Genomic DNA, 15115 nt, shown 5'->3' on the forward strand with positions numbered 1-15115 from the left:
TCACAGAGACCCTTTGTCATGGGGTTTGGGATACTTCTGGACCCACGCTGCACTCAGAGGGACCTCCCCATCCCATGCCCACTGGGGAAAAGAAAAGGGTCCAGCCAACTCTCCTGTTACCAGCTGGGAACCACCGATCCCCCAAACAGGGGGAGGCCTCTGGCTTTAATGGGTATTGAATACATGGCTGATCTCTTTCATCAGTAAAGGTTTTTAACAGAGATAAAGGGGGGAACAAATGATTCTCAAAGGAGAAGGGAAAGATGATCACTGGGCAATTTATCCCCCTGCAACCTCCAGGATGGAGAAGGACTCAGGGCGACAGGTTCCCCCCAAGGAAGGAGAAGTTGCTGGGATTTAGAGACATGGGGAAGAGCCCCAAACCCGAGAGGATTTTTAATTGACATTTGATAACGACATAGAGGCAAAACCTGAATTTTGAGATCAGTGTTCAGAAATGAAAGAGAAAGGGTGGAAATCGGAGGGATTTTCTATCAGTTGTCGATATCAGGTAAAAGCTGAGTGTATTTCCCATCAATATTTGGTAAATCAACACAGCGGAAATGGGCAACATTGGCAAACGTTTTAGATCCATGTTCAAGAATCTGAGAAAAGGTGTAAATGTGAGATTTTCCCTGTCTCTCGAATGATCAAATAGTAAGAAAATCTCAGGGCATATTCAATTAGAAATAGACAACTAGAGGAAAAGTGGGGCAAACGTTTCGGATATTTTCTATCAACCTTTGAGATCTGCCGGGAAAAATTGTCACAAACTAGGAAATGGATAACACCAGAGAAAAACACCAAGACCGGAGGGGATTTTATATTGCTATTAACTAACTGGTGGAAAAGGGGGACGGTTGGGCTGGATTTTATGTGACTGTCCAACACAGAAACAGAAAGTGATGCCCCCCCCAACTGCCCCCGTTCAGATGGGCAGCAGGGAGCCCTCTGAGGAGCTGATTGAAGAGGGCAAAGGAGGGGGAAGGCTCCCTGGATGAGGGAAAGGGGTTGCAGTGGGGGATGAGCAGGTGGGGGGCAACTGAGGGCTGGGGGCAACTGTGTTGGTAGGTAGGGGACAGCAGCTGGGATTGGGAAACCGGGGTCCGGGCAGTCCCCATGGGGGACACTTGCTTCTCCCTTCCCGAGCAGAGACCCGGCGTCTCCTCCCACCCCCACGCCGGGGGCACCCAGGTTGGGGGATGGCTCCGGGCAACAATTTCCCACCGACACCGGGACAAATCGCTGCGGATAAAACTGCGGGGGGGGGGGGGAAATCCCCCCATGGGAGGAGATTTTAAATGGACATTTGAGAAGGAGGGAGAGACCGGGGGTGGGGGGGAATCAGGAGAGACGAGAGAGCGGATCAGTTGAGGGGAAGGGGGGGGGATCTCCCTGGATTTTACAGCCACGTGTGATAATGAAAAGGGTAAGAACTAGGGAGAATTTGTATCGGGGGTGAGAGGCAAGGGGCACAAACAGGGACAGGATCCAATTAACTCCCCCCCTTCCCCCGCCCCCCACTTCTCCCCCGGGAATTTCCTGGCTGCACAGAGACAGTTCAAACCCCGCCCCCGACCTTCCCCTCCCTGCGAGATACCCCCACCCCACAGGGGACCCCCCCCTGCAGGGCCCCAGTCTCTGCCCCTGCCCATCCCAGCCGTAGCGGGGGCAGATCCTGGCGGCGGCTCCGCTGGGGCTGAGGCAGCTCCGAGGCTCCTCCCTGGGTCCGGGGGGCAGAAAGTCACTTTCCTGCCCCCCCCGGGGTCTCCCGCTCACTGGGGGGCTCCGGCTGGGGGCGGGCAGAGCCCGGGCTGCCCAGGGGGCTGGTTCCAGCTGGAGAACCCCCCCCCGGCCGGGCACGGAGGGGTTAATGACGGGCCCCCCAGCAGGGACCCCAGGGGGGAGCCGCAGCTGCCCAGCCCCGGCTCCCAGGTCCCACGGGGGCAGCAGCGGCGTCTGGTCTGGGCCCGAGCCCCGCCCCCAGGCACTGCCCCGCCCCCGGTCTCCTCCAGGCCCCGCCCCCAGGAGCTGCCCCGCCCCCGGCGTCTGGGCTTTGTTCAACGGGCTCCTGCCTCCTTCTGCCCAGCACCCACCACTCCCCCTTCCTGCGTCTTGCAAAGAGCACCCCGGGGCGGGCTCCAGCGCTGGCTGGGGCTGTCTCCAGTGGCTGAAGTTGCCTCCATCGCTTCTTCACCTAGGGGGCAGGAGCAGATGGGCCCGGGGTGTGCAAGCCAAGAGAGGGGGCAGGGGAAGAAGGACTGTTTGGAAAGGTGGGTTTATTGCGGGGGGTCAGAAGAAGTTGGGCAGCAGAGGCTGAGGGAAATTGAGGGGAACCTCCCGGGTGTCCCAGTGTTGGCCAGGGTTTGTACAGCACCTTGCACAAGAGGGGGTCCTAATCTCAGTCCCGGTCTGTGCAGCACCTGAGAGCCCCGATCTGTGGTTCCTGATCACAGGCACCGGGAATGGAGAGAGGGGAAACCTCAGCACCCGGAGGGTTCGTGCAGCCCTGGGCGCAGGCCCCGCTGGGCGGCACTGCTGCTCTCACGAGGGGTTGGCTTAGAGAAGCCCAGCAGGGCCAGTCCCATGTGGTCTAGTGGTCAGGATTCCTGGTTTTCACCCAGGCGGCCCGGGTTCAATTCCCGGTGTGGGAAGAGGGCAGAGCTTTTGCTCAGAGGGGAGGCCGGAAAAGAAAGGAACGGGGCGGGAGCCTGCCAGCAGGGGAGGGGAGAGGATCCCAGAAACGGGGCTGGGGGGCAGAGTTCTCGGGGCGGGGGGGGAGGATGAGGGAAGGATCCCAGCAGGGTGGGAAGTGGGCAGCATGGAGAGCACAGGCCTGGCCTGGGGCCTGGGGAGAGTGACTGTGTCCCTCAAAACCCCCCAACTGCAGACTAGGCAGGCTCGGAAGAACGACGTATTTGTTGGTAATTGTCAGTTTTGGTGTAAACACACAACCCGATGGCAAAATATTTCCATCCATAATAATCAAAATTGACAGATGGGCAAAGTAAGAAACATGCTGCTTGAGAACGTATCCTAGTCCAATCCTACAGGGTTCCCTTATGCCTGAGGTGCCACCATGTGGGTGTTTCATTTCCCTCCTCATTTCCACACAGAGAAACATTTCCTTTGTGTGGCTCCATGAACAGCAAAATCTTCCTGTGTCTCTCCTCTGAGCCAGGGCATTCAATTCCAGTGAAACCTTCTCTCCGGCAATGGCCAGACAGAGGGGACGCGGCCACCTTCCCCCCGGCCGTGAGACGTTCCCTCTCCTCTTTCTTCATGCCGCTCTTGTTATTCCATGAATCATCAAGGATGGAATAAAAAGCGGAGTTTCCTCCAGGGCGAGGAAGGAAAGGAGCCACCAACTCCCCCCAAAATCTCAGTGCCCCAGAGGAAACCTGCTGTTGGGATCACAGAGGTGCTGGGGGTACGTTGGGGACAGGGACCGTCTGAATTGTCAAGGCAGGGAATGGACAATCTACAGCAACGTCCTCAACCACAGACACGCTCTCCTCGTGCTCCAGCCGGCAGGGAAACGGGCAGGGATTCTTGCGGTTCAGCCATGGCCACACTTACACAACCGCACAGCAGTCAGTGTGGGCGTCTTGCCATCCGAGGTGCCAAATGGAGCCAGTCTGGTCTTCCTCTGAGGCAAGGCGACATTCGAAATGCTGCCGTGGCACAGCCGCACGAATGCCTCTGCACTGCTGCGGCTCGTTAATGAAGATGCTCTAAGGGGATGGGCGAGAGCTGTCCCCTCCCTGTAGTTTATCCACCCCCCGGAGAGGCGGTAGCAATGTCAGTGGGAGAAGCTGTCTCCGTGGGGGTGCAGACTGGGGTGTCTACATGCATCTTTAAAGCTTAATCGAACCCCAGTATTAAACCACTGTGGTCTGGGAGTGGAAGAGGAGCTCTGTGAGCAGGGCCTGTCCTTCAAAATCCTTAAGATCACTGACTTGCTTATGCAAATGTCATGGGGGTATAGCTCAGTGGTAGCGTGTTTGACTGCAGCTCAAATCGTCCTTTGTTTACATCCACGTACCCCTTTAGAAGCCTTTTTTAAATGAAAACATATTTGTATCAATTTCCAGTATGTGCAGGAGTTCCACTGAATCGGGATCCTTGAAATGAATTTGAACGCTCAGCGTTTTCCTGTGCAAAAGAATAAAAACCCAGCTAACCCGTCCAGCAGCTGAAATCAGTTCCCATCCTCTAAGTGTCTAGTTTATGTTTTCATCAATTAAACAAAAGTATAATATGAATGCACATTTGCAGATCCCAGTTCTCCAGGGCCTATGCTGTGTAGAAGAACAAGAACCACATCCAGCTGGAGTTCAGGACTCTGATGAGCAAAGACTCCTTGGTGAGGGAAAGGACACCAGCATCTTGGCTCCTTCACATTTAGACAACATCTGGGCTCCCAGGACAAGGCATGAGAAGAAGCCAGTGGCTTTGAGAAGGAAAATAGCCACCTAGAAGCTGGTTAGAGCTGCCAGGATCCCCGGAAATGCCACCATCCCATTTCCAGGAATAGTCGTTAGATGGTGGTGTCTGCAGCAGGACCAAAAAATGCAGGGAAAAGCCCTCAAAAGTTCTAAGCTGCCAAGACCCAGGTGGTGGTCAAGATCCCACCTAAAGTAAAGAAGGGAGAGAAAAAGGCTAAAGCCGAATCCAAAGCACCCAAAGCCAGGGCTAAGAAGGTGACACGGAGAAAGAAGTGACGAGATTTCCATTGGGATGACTCCTGCTCCCCAAATGGCTCTTTGTGAGTCACCATGGACTAGCCCGAGAGATCCAGGTCCCTCAGGACAAACGGCCCCATGGAAAGTACAGTGACTGGTGGGGAGAGAGTTTGTTTCTCTCCCAGAGGGGAAGTGCTGTGTTTTGTGTAACACCTCCCAGGGGAGTGATGCACTCAGAAGGCAGCTGCCCATACCTCCCACATGGGCTCCTTCTCTTTGATCTGCTTCTGCGGTTATTTCAGAACCAGCCCTAGCGGGAGTGTGTCCCTGGGACTTCACCAGCTGTACCATAGGCTGTGTCTGCATCTCAGCTTTGATTGACGCAAGTTTTTAATTGGATCTTCTTGTGATACTTTCCCAGTGCTCTGCCTCGTTCTGACATTCTGGAGATAGATTGACTACGGGGAGGAATGGACAAGTTTGTGTGACATTTGGTAAGTACGTTGCCTTGGTATGTGACTGAAAACAAGACTGGAGGTGGGCAGGTGCCGGCTACAAAAAGAAAATGGCAAAGCTGCTCACATCCACCATCGAATTATACTCCAGATAGTGATGCTTTTCAAAGGTATAGAGCAATGTGTTAATAAACCATCTTTGGTTCAATAAACAGAGTGGCCTACTCTGGGGCTAGTTTTGAAGTGACTCTGGCTATGAATGCAGTAGAAATCCGGCAACAAGTCTCTCAGGTGGGAAGTTTGTGCAGTCACATTTATTTGGCTGGTTTTTCCCAGCTTGTTTCTACAAACCCCGTAATCCATCACCTCAGTGCATTTTTCACTTCAGTGGTAAATTTATTATCCCTTAGTGCTAGTTCTTGAGTTGAAACGATCCCACGTCTACACACACGCTGCTGGGGGTTGAAAGACTGTCGCTTTTCAGATGTGGGATTTGAACCCAAGCCTCCAGAACACCCAAGTGAGGAGAAAAGAAAGTTCGAGGTCTGGTGCCTTAGACCACTCAGACACCACAAAAGCATGCGTTTAACACGCCTTGTTTTCTTTAGTGTTATGAGCTGTTTGGGGAGGCCAAGAGGCCATATTTCTAACCAATTCTAGGGCCCCTCTACAGCATAGTTCATTTTTATACACAATCACCCTGAGAGCAATTTGCAGGTTTCCTGGAGTCCCTTGAGCGAGGTGTTCCCGTCTTACCGCTGACTTATTATGTGAAGAAAAGACGTGCACCAGGGCTGGGCAGAATCCAGACGTCCAGCTTTATGAGAAGGTAACGGTGAACCTCAGACTCCTGCACCGTGAACCATATCGTCCAGCACCCACGATCTGAACCAGCTATTTTTCAAGGTAGCTCAGCACTCAGTGTGTTGAGACCTTTGGAAAATCTGGCTCTAGAGGTGGGGGCCAGTGCCAGACCTTTGGAAAATTCTGGCCGATATGTCTGGAAGTTCCGAGAACCGTCAGCACTTTGAGCATTTGCTAGAAGCCGATGAGAAAACCTTCCTTCTGTTGAACTCCGTCGAAATTTTCTCCTTTCCTTACAATCACAATGCCGTGTCGTGATCGCAGCGTTAGGTTTCAACATCATTTATTTTTGTGTGAAACAAGCACACCACTTTGGGCATTTGGACAGAGGGCTAGAAATCGATCGGCCACTTAACCCACAATTAAGAGGCTAATGAGCCTTCTCTCCAGACGGTTAATTCCAAAGACTTGTCTATAGCCCTGGGCGAACCGTTTTCTGGATGACTATTTTATTTACTGAAATATTTTGGTTTGAGGAAAGTGAAATTTTTTTTAGCTTTGTTTCAGGGTCTACGTGAATGATGTTTCAGGGTCTACATGTTTCAGGGTCTACATCTGGGGTCTACGTGAATGATGATGAGGATGGTGATGATGTTATTGGTTTGTCTCGCTAGAAAGCAAAACAACAAATGATTCGCACAGCTCTATTTGTATAAACCATCCACATTGGGAACGTGCCTAATTTCTGCTCTGAGGGTCTAGAAAAGCTTGCTTGTTTCGATATGTGTTGATGAAAAGTTTCCCTGACCGGGAATGGAACCCATTCTAACCACAAGACCATGAGGGAAGTGACAGTTTCCAGCCGATGCTAGGCTTTTTCAGGGAACTTTCTCCAAAAAATGCACCTTGAGTCAACCGGAGATATTATTGTTGTTATCATTTCGGTTTGGCTCGGTAGCAAGCAAAAAATTAAATTATTTGCTCAAGTCTCTTTGTTTTAAAGGGTATAAAGCCTGGGATTTAAGGTGGGAACATGCCCACAGTTGGCTATTCGTCACTGGACAGAGCTCTGATTTTCGCATAGTCTCCAAACACCTTCCCAGCATCCTGAAATCTAAGCGGGTGTATGAAGGAGCCACATCCCTGCTCGAGGTACTTCTGATCTTTGAGAAGGGAGACAGAGAGGGGGAAAGGCTCAGTCCACAGTGACGCTAATGAGCAGGAATAGCCAATGAGCTCTGCATGTAACTACTTCGTCAATTGTGAACCTTCCTATCATTATCCCTTTGCAATAATGATGGTGATGTACACTCGACTCTATATCCCAGTGTGCCATGGACTTCTGCAGGTTGCATTAGCCAGTCCAGCCATTTGGCACTTGCAGGTGGGTCCCTCTGTATTGTCCCTGATTCTTGTACAGCCATAAAAGGCTGGTAGATGCAGATACTTTCCCCTCTTCTTAACCAGCACTAATAACAGCGGGAGAATCTTCCTTACGGGGGGGGGGGGGCCACCGGCGTCTGAACTGTGGTGCCCCCATGACACCCCTTTCCCCAAGGCCCCTCACTCACTCCGCCCCTTCTCCCCGATGCCTCGCCACACCCCTCCCCCCGAGGCCACAGCCACAGAACGCCTCTTCCCCCCCAAGACTCCACCGTGTTCCCCCCTCCGTTGTCCACCCTTACGGCTGGTAAAAAGTGCTGGGCCTGTGGCCCTCTAAACCCCCGTGTTCCTGCACCCCGACACACAGCCAGGCAGGCAGGAGCGTGTGTGTGAGTGTATGTGACAGAGACTGCTGGGCTGTGCTGAGCCAGTGCGGGAAGTGGGGGCTGATGTCGGGGCTGTCCCCCTCCCCCTGACTCAGGACTGGGGTGTCCCCCTCCCCCTGACTCAGGACTGCCTGCTTCCAGCAGCTGTCTGAACTTAGGGACAGCGTGCCGACACACTCACTCTTCCGCAACACACACGCTCCCCGAACACACACACTGTCTCTCCCCAACACACACACACTCTCTGCCCGCCATGCACACTGCAGTTGAAAATCAGCTGGCAATCGAGTCGGATGCCCACGGAACAATGGGATAGAGAAACCTGCCTCTCGTGATGCTGTACCGGCCCACGAGGCATTGCAAGGCCTTCTCACAGCACCCTGCGGCCAGTTGCACAGTGGGATAGCGACCCACAATGCACTGCTCTCTGGGGCGATCCAAGAGCTGCTAGCCTGGATGCGCTCCGGTGACACAAGCAGCCTAGTGTGGACATGCAACAGCGGCTTAATTAAAACGCTTTAACTAAAGCAGCATAACTCTGTCGTGTAGACGTAGCCTGGCTCCCACTGGGGCCAAGGATGCTCAGGCACTGAAACTAAAGAGCCACAACTTCCTCCGTAGTTGGCAGGATTCAAACCTGCACAGGGAGACCCCGCCCCCCCCAAGGGATTTCGAGTCCACCACCTTAACCACTCAGCCACAACTACTTGCTTTATACAGCGCTCTCACGACACTCTAGTTCTGTTCTCACTGAGTGATCGTTTCCAATTGTTTCCTCAGACCAGCGTCCACAACACACTCACTGCTGGGCGGTTGTGTAAGTGTGCCCAGGGCTGAACAAGAATTCCTGCTGGTTTCCCTTCTGGCTGGAGCATGAGGAGAGTGGGTCTGTGGCCAATGACGTTGCTGTAGATTGTTGTAAAATTCCTGCCTCGATAATTCAGACAGTCCCTTTCCCGTCATATCCCCAGTACATCAGTGACTGTAATAGCAGGGGGCAGGTTTTCTGTGGGGCACAGAGCTTTGCCAGGGGGTTGGTGTCTCCTTCCTTTCCTCACCCTGGAGCAAACTCAGCTTTTCATTCCATCTTTAATGTGTCATGGAATAACAACAGCGGCATGAAGGAAGAGGTGGGCAGGGTGGGTCTCAGGGGAGGGGCAGAGAGGTTCGAGCAGCAGACAGGGCAGGGGCCTCAGGGGAGGGGCACAGAGGTGCGAGTGGTGGGCAGGGCAGGGGAGGTCGGGGAGGGGACAGAGAGGCATGGGTGGCAGGCTGGGTGGGTCTCATGGGTGGGGCTGAGAGATGGGAGTGGCGGCCGTGGTGGGTCTCAGGGGAGGGGTCAGAGAGGTGTGGGTGGCGGGCAGACCTTGGGGTAGGGGGTGGAGAGTAATGAGCAGCAGGCAAGGAGGCCTCGGGGAGAGAGGAGGGAGTGAAAGGTGGACCAGCAGGCCTCAGCCGAAGAGGCAGAGTGGGGTGGGAAGAAGTCCTCCTGTTAACCCAGTGCTATCTACACCGGGATTAGGTTGATATAACTGCATTGCTCAGGGAAGGTAAATGTTTTACACCCCAAAGTAATGTCTTTACACTGACTTAATTTTGTAGGATAGACCTGTCCAAAGAATCACACACACACCTTGGGAGTAAAACTTCACCTGCTTCTCTGCTTTACAGAATCGAAACACAAGAAAGGCTTGTCAGGGCCCAGTGCGGGTTGGCAGGGAGTCGGGTGTGGGCAGACACCATGTGTTAGCCAGAGGAAGGCACCATGGATGAGCTGGTTTAAAGCACCTGTCTCGTAAACAGGAGATCCTGGGTTCAACTCCCAATAGTGGCTTTTAAGGCACCTGGTACTGGCTGCTATCAGAAGACAAATAACAGAGTTAGACGGACCTTTGGTCTAGCCCAGTGTAGCCGTTCTTCTTGTTTAAATTACACTCACAGGCACTGATAATAGAGTGACTGAAAGTTTGGGTGTGAAGGGCTGATAGGTCAGTGGTGCAGTCCCCTCGCAGATGACCCCCTCCCTCCGGGACAGGGGCAGGTCCGAGCTCTCCCACCAAGTGGCTCATTGGGGCTGCCAGAATCTGTGGGCGGCTCATTCAGTTTACGCCGAGGGTGGAGTCCTGCTTTGTGCACCGTGTCTGAGAATGAAAATCCTAAACCTCCCTTTGAAATAACGAATGCAGCGGGACCTGTTTTTGTCCCTGCCCCAAAGCAGACAGAGAAATGGAGACATGTCATTGGGTCCAGGGGAATACTTCACTGCGGTTTTACCTTTTTCACTTGCCAAACTCCCGCCCAACCTTCTGGGCTCCTAGAGCAGGGTCCTGAGCCTGAGCCGAGACACGTACACTGCAACTTTACAGCCCAAGCCGCTGTCCTGGATTAATGTGACATGGGCCAGCCGTGGGTGATTCATTGCACTGTAGACGTATCCTAACGTTATGTCTGCAAAGCGATTAAAACACCCAGGGCACCTGTCTCAGAGCCCGGGGCAGCTGACTCAGGCTTCTGGGGCTGGGGCTGCAGGGCTATAAAATGACAGTGGAGACAGATGGGCTTGAGCCCAACCTCTGAGACCCCACGAGGGGGTAGGGTTTCCGAACCCAGACTTCAGCATGAACACCGATATCTGCACCCCACTTTTCAGCCCCACGGCTTGAGCTCCAGGAGCCCACGTCAGGTGACCCAGGCCAGCCCTGCTGCCATCTTTGTCCCGGGAGAGAGGGACTCTACGGGGACGTCTCCATTGCAGTGTCAGCCCAGGGGTGGCAGGCTGTGCTCAAAGCAGCACCCTGGAAGCCCCATAGTCACCACTCTCATAGAATTAAGGTAGGATTTGTACAGAGTCGGCCTGGCGAGCTATCATTGTAAAAGTCGTGATCTGTTGAAGGCTAATACCTGGGTGGATGGTGTGTGCTAGCCGTGTCTGGGAAGTGGTGGAGTTTTGCTCTGGGTGCGTTACTGAAATATGTGACGAGGCTGGGAAATGGCCACCACCAGCCTTTCCGGTGAGACGCTGGAGAAGCCAGACTCGCTGCTGGCCCAGTAAAGGTATCCACGCTCCCAAGGACTCTCCCAGGAACCGTGTACAATGCGGACTTCTCTGAGACAGCCCGGAGACAATGGACACTGCTTGACTCACATCAAGGCAGAGGAACTTCCTAGCAAGTTGGAAGAGGGGAAGAGACGGTATGACTTGGCCTCTCTCCCCCACAACTCAACATCTGGCAACGCATCTGGAGGACAAAGAATGAACAGAAATAATTCAGAGATCAGAAGAGAATAATAATAATCCATTCAAATCAAAGTCGCCAAACAGACTAGAATTGGTTTCCCAGCAGAAAATTTTCAATTTTGTTTTCCCAGTCAGACCGCGCCAAGGGAAGCAGAGAGAAAATCTTTGAGTTGCCTCCTTCAGAACAGCTTGGCCTAGACACTCTAGCTGTGGGTCACTGTCGTGGCCTTGCTGAGAACAGGGGCACTTTAATTATTTGGGCAGGTCCCAGTGTGTTTGGGGGAGATTATGAGGCTGTTAGCTTTTGAGATAAAAATTAAGAAACAAAGAACAATTTGAGAAATCTGGGATTTCAACATGGTTTTTTGAAAGCAAGGGAGGGCTGAGTTCCTGAGAAGGTTTTTGTTTGCAGGAAGCAATGTGGCTTGTACCAAAGGGGAGATGGTTGTTTGTGAAGGAGGGGAGAAGACAAAATGCACACGATGAGGACGGGATTCAAACCCATGTGTGCAAAGCACAAAGATTAGCAGCCCACCACTTTAACCACTTGGCCACCTCATCTGAGCTTCCTAAGAAGGGACAGGAGGAGAAATCTAAGGCCAGCAGAGGTAGGGACAATAAGGAGTTTTTAAATACCAAGTGTAAGGAGGGTCTGAATGACCTCCCCCCTCACGTCTAGAGATGAGCTGGGGCAAAGACTTCAGGAACAGACCGTGTTCACATAGACAGCCCTCCTCTGCCTAGCTATGCAGCAAGTATCCTTTGTACAAAACAAACAAACAAAATATAAAGGTAATTCTTCCGTTTTCCTGCACTCAGCCAAAAAAATTGTGAAAAGAAAGGGGCATTTTTAAGCAATCATCTGTCCCCACCCAGGGGCTGGGGAATGTTTATTTTCTTTTTCAGACACTTTCGGGGCAAGCTGGCACCAGTGGAAGAAAACCCAGAACGCCCTGGGTCCCCTGTCGCAACAACACATTGTGTTCTGTGTTTGTCTTCTTGTTCCTGTTATTTTGGTGGATATTGTAAATTCTTCAGGCCTGACACCCCCTTTTAATTGGGCATGTGATGCTGCCCCTTTCGGGGCCAAGGGAAAATGTACCCTAATTCAACCTCTTCCACCCTCTACTCCGCCCCCTCCCTCCAAATTGTCTGTGACACCCCCATCCCCATGGTGGTCTACCCCCATCCAGACACCTGTGGTTCTTAATGCAACTGGTTTACAAATGACTATCGCTCTGTTCCCCACCGACTGGTCTCTCAGTACAAGATTTCCTAACTGTTCTCAGTTCACGAAAGTACGTGAAAGAATGTTGCTATGGGTAATTTCAAACTCATTTGGATTGAATAGGTGGAAATTAAAGAAGAACGTCCTTAAATGGCGAGCCCTCACAAATTACCTCTGGGAAAGCTGAAACTCATTGCAGGAAGCTGACTCAGTGTCTCGAATCCAAAGCTTGCAACGTGCCCTGGGACTACTGGACAGAGGGGGATTACGACAGGGATTTGCACTTAGCTCAACTGATGGTTGGTTGGAAAATGTTATTCTAACCCTCGATCAGGGTTGGAAGGGACCTCAGGAGGTGTCGAGTCCAACCCCCTGCTCAAAGCAGGACCAATCCCCAACTAAATCATCCCAGCCAGGGCTTTGTCAAGCCAGGCCTTAAAAACCTCAAAGGAAGGAGATTCCTCACCTCCCTAGGGAACCCATTCCAGTGTTTCACCACCCTCCTAGGGAAATAGTGTTTCCTAATATCCAACCTAAACCTCCCCCACTGCAACTTGAGACCATCACTCCTTGTTCTGTCATCTGCTACCACTGAGAACAGTCTAGATCCATCCTCTTTGGAACCCCCTTTCAGGTAGTTGAAAGCAGCTATCAAATCCCCCCTCATTCTTCTCTTCCGCAGACTAAATAATCCCAGCTCCCTCAGCCTCTCCTCGTAAGTCATGGGCCCCAGCCCCGTAATCATTTTTGTTGCCTTTCCCTGGACTCTCTCCAATTTGCTTCTGTAGTGGGAGGGGGCCCTGAAAACTGGGTGCAATGCTCCAGATGTGGCCTCACCAGTGCCGAATAGAGGGGAATAATCACTGCCCTCCATCTGCTGGCAACGCTCCTCCTAATGCAGCCCGATATGACCAGTTACCCATATTGAATGCAGGCTCAGCAATATTTGATCAATTGGTTGCTGTCCATTCAGTCGGTTATTTCCTACTTATTCATAACTAATGAAGATGCTCTAAGGGGATGGGAGAGAGCTGTCCCATCCGTGTAGTTAATCCACTTCCCCGAGAGAGGGTAGGTATGTCAGTGGGAGAAACTGTGTCGGTGGGTGGGCAAGCTGTGGGGTCTACATGTATAGATAAAGTTTAATCAGACCCCATTTTTAAAACCATCCATGGTCTGGGAATGGAAAAGGAGCTCTCTGAGGCAGGGCCTGTCCTTTAAGGTCCTTAAGATCACTAACTCCCCTATACAATTGCTATGGGGGGGTAGCTCAGTGGTTGAGTGTTTGACTGCAGCTCAAGTGGTCCTTGGTTCAAATCCAAGTGCCCCCTTACAAACCTGTTCCCTTAACAAAAATAAGGGCCTATCCATCCCCATTATGTTTGGGAGCTCCACTGAACAGGGATGAATGGAAACACTAGGTGTTTTCCTGTGCAAATGCATAGAAACCTAGCAAAGAGGTCCCTCAGCTGAAATCAGTTCCACTCCTCTGAGTGTCTAGTTTATGTTTTCGTCAATGAAACAAAGACACATGAAGGCACATTTGCAGGTCCTTGGTCTCCATTGTGTGGAAGAACAAGAACCCCATCCCCTTGGGAGGAATGGACTAGTTTGTGTTACATTCGGTAAGTAAGTTGCCATTGGGACTGAGAACTCTACTGGAGGTGGACAGGAGTCTGCTCCAAAAATAAAATAACCACGATTTACCAAACTACCTGTTACACATTCGATCCTCTTTTTGTGTACACAATATACATTGGGGCTCGAATAAATGGCCACCTTCCTTTCACACAGATCGTTGTTCCTTGTGACTGTCAGATGCCTTCCAATGGCAGCTGTTGAAAGGGAACGTGCTTCGAGCTCATGATCACCCGCAGCGTCTCTGGAAGGTTCCCAACCACAGAGCTGGTTGTGGCTGCCTCTAAGTAACCGCAGAGTCAGTGTAGGACCAGATCGTTACTTGCACAGCGTCACTTTCTGGTCTCACTGATCGCTTGGGTAGAAACAGCCATTTCCTGCCTCTCTGTCACACAGAAGGACAATTTTCTTTGCGCAGACGCAGGAACATCAAGATCTTTCTCTGTCCCTTGTGCAAAGCAGGGTGTCAAATTCCAAGGAACCCTCCTCGTCTGCTGCGATGGAAACAATGGAAAAGCAGGGGGCCCTGGGCACCTCCAGCCCTGGCCGGGAGATGTTCCCTCCCCGCTTTCTTTATGCTGCTGTTGTTATTTTCATGGAAAGGCTGGGATGGGGGAAAAGCTGAGTTCACTCCAGGTGGAGGGAAAAAAGGACGCTGAGAATCTCAGGGCCTCAGGGAAAACCCAACCCCTGCTACCGGGATCAGTGAGGTGCTGGGGATTTGAGCAGGAAAGGGACTGTGTGAATTGTCCAGATGGAGAATGAATAACCATCGACAACTAGATCCACCTCATTAACCACCAACACAGGCTAATCGTGCTGCAGAGAGAAGGGAAACTGGGAGCGATTCTTTGCTGTCAGCCATGGAAACAGTGACCCAAGTGCACTGCAGTGAAGGTGCTGGGGAAAGCTGGACTTTACAGGCAGGTGGAAATAGCAGATCCTAGAAACACCTGGAGCCCCCCCCCCCTCACTTCTTCCACCGGGGTGAGGTGTTGAGCGACTCACAGCGCCCCCCAGCGCCGTTCCCTTTCAGCAGGGGGTGGCAGCTCCAGCCAGTCAATGCCGGGGAGAGGGCCAAGTGTATCTCTGCACACTGAGTCCAGGGCAGGCCCTCTCTCTCCCCCACATAGAGAAACTGGCCCTGCTGCAAAGTGACCCCTAAGAACCAGCAACCTCCAGGACAGAGGGTTTGGCCCTTAGAGCAGGGAATGTGTCCCCCATGCTGCCGTTAGGCCCCTGGAGGCTCTGGAAACAAGAGGGCTCTGACTGTAACCCACCCCAAACAGCCCCCATCT

At 52.2% G+C, this 15115-nt stretch overlaps 1 protein-coding gene and 2 non-coding genes across 3 annotated transcripts in view; 2 read left to right on the plus strand and 1 right to left on the minus strand.

Moving 5' to 3' along the window:
• LOC141978795 (uncharacterized) overlaps window positions 1–15115 on the minus strand; it is a 203698-nt gene that overhangs the window by 50876 nt on the left and 137707 nt on the right. The window lies entirely within an intron of this gene.
• Window positions 2583–2654, plus strand: TRNAE-UUC (transfer RNA glutamic acid (anticodon UUC)). The gene has a single exon. It is a non-coding gene; the product is annotated as a tRNA-Glu (tRNA).
• On the plus strand, window positions 13439–13510 carry TRNAC-GCA (transfer RNA cysteine (anticodon GCA)). Its single transcript has one exon. It is a non-coding gene; the product is annotated as a tRNA-Cys (tRNA).

Source organism: Natator depressus, chromosome 28, assembly GCF_965152275.1.
Source record: "Natator depressus isolate rNatDep1 chromosome 28, rNatDep2.hap1, whole genome shotgun sequence".
NCBI lineage: Eukaryota > Metazoa > Chordata > Testudines > Cheloniidae > Natator > Natator depressus.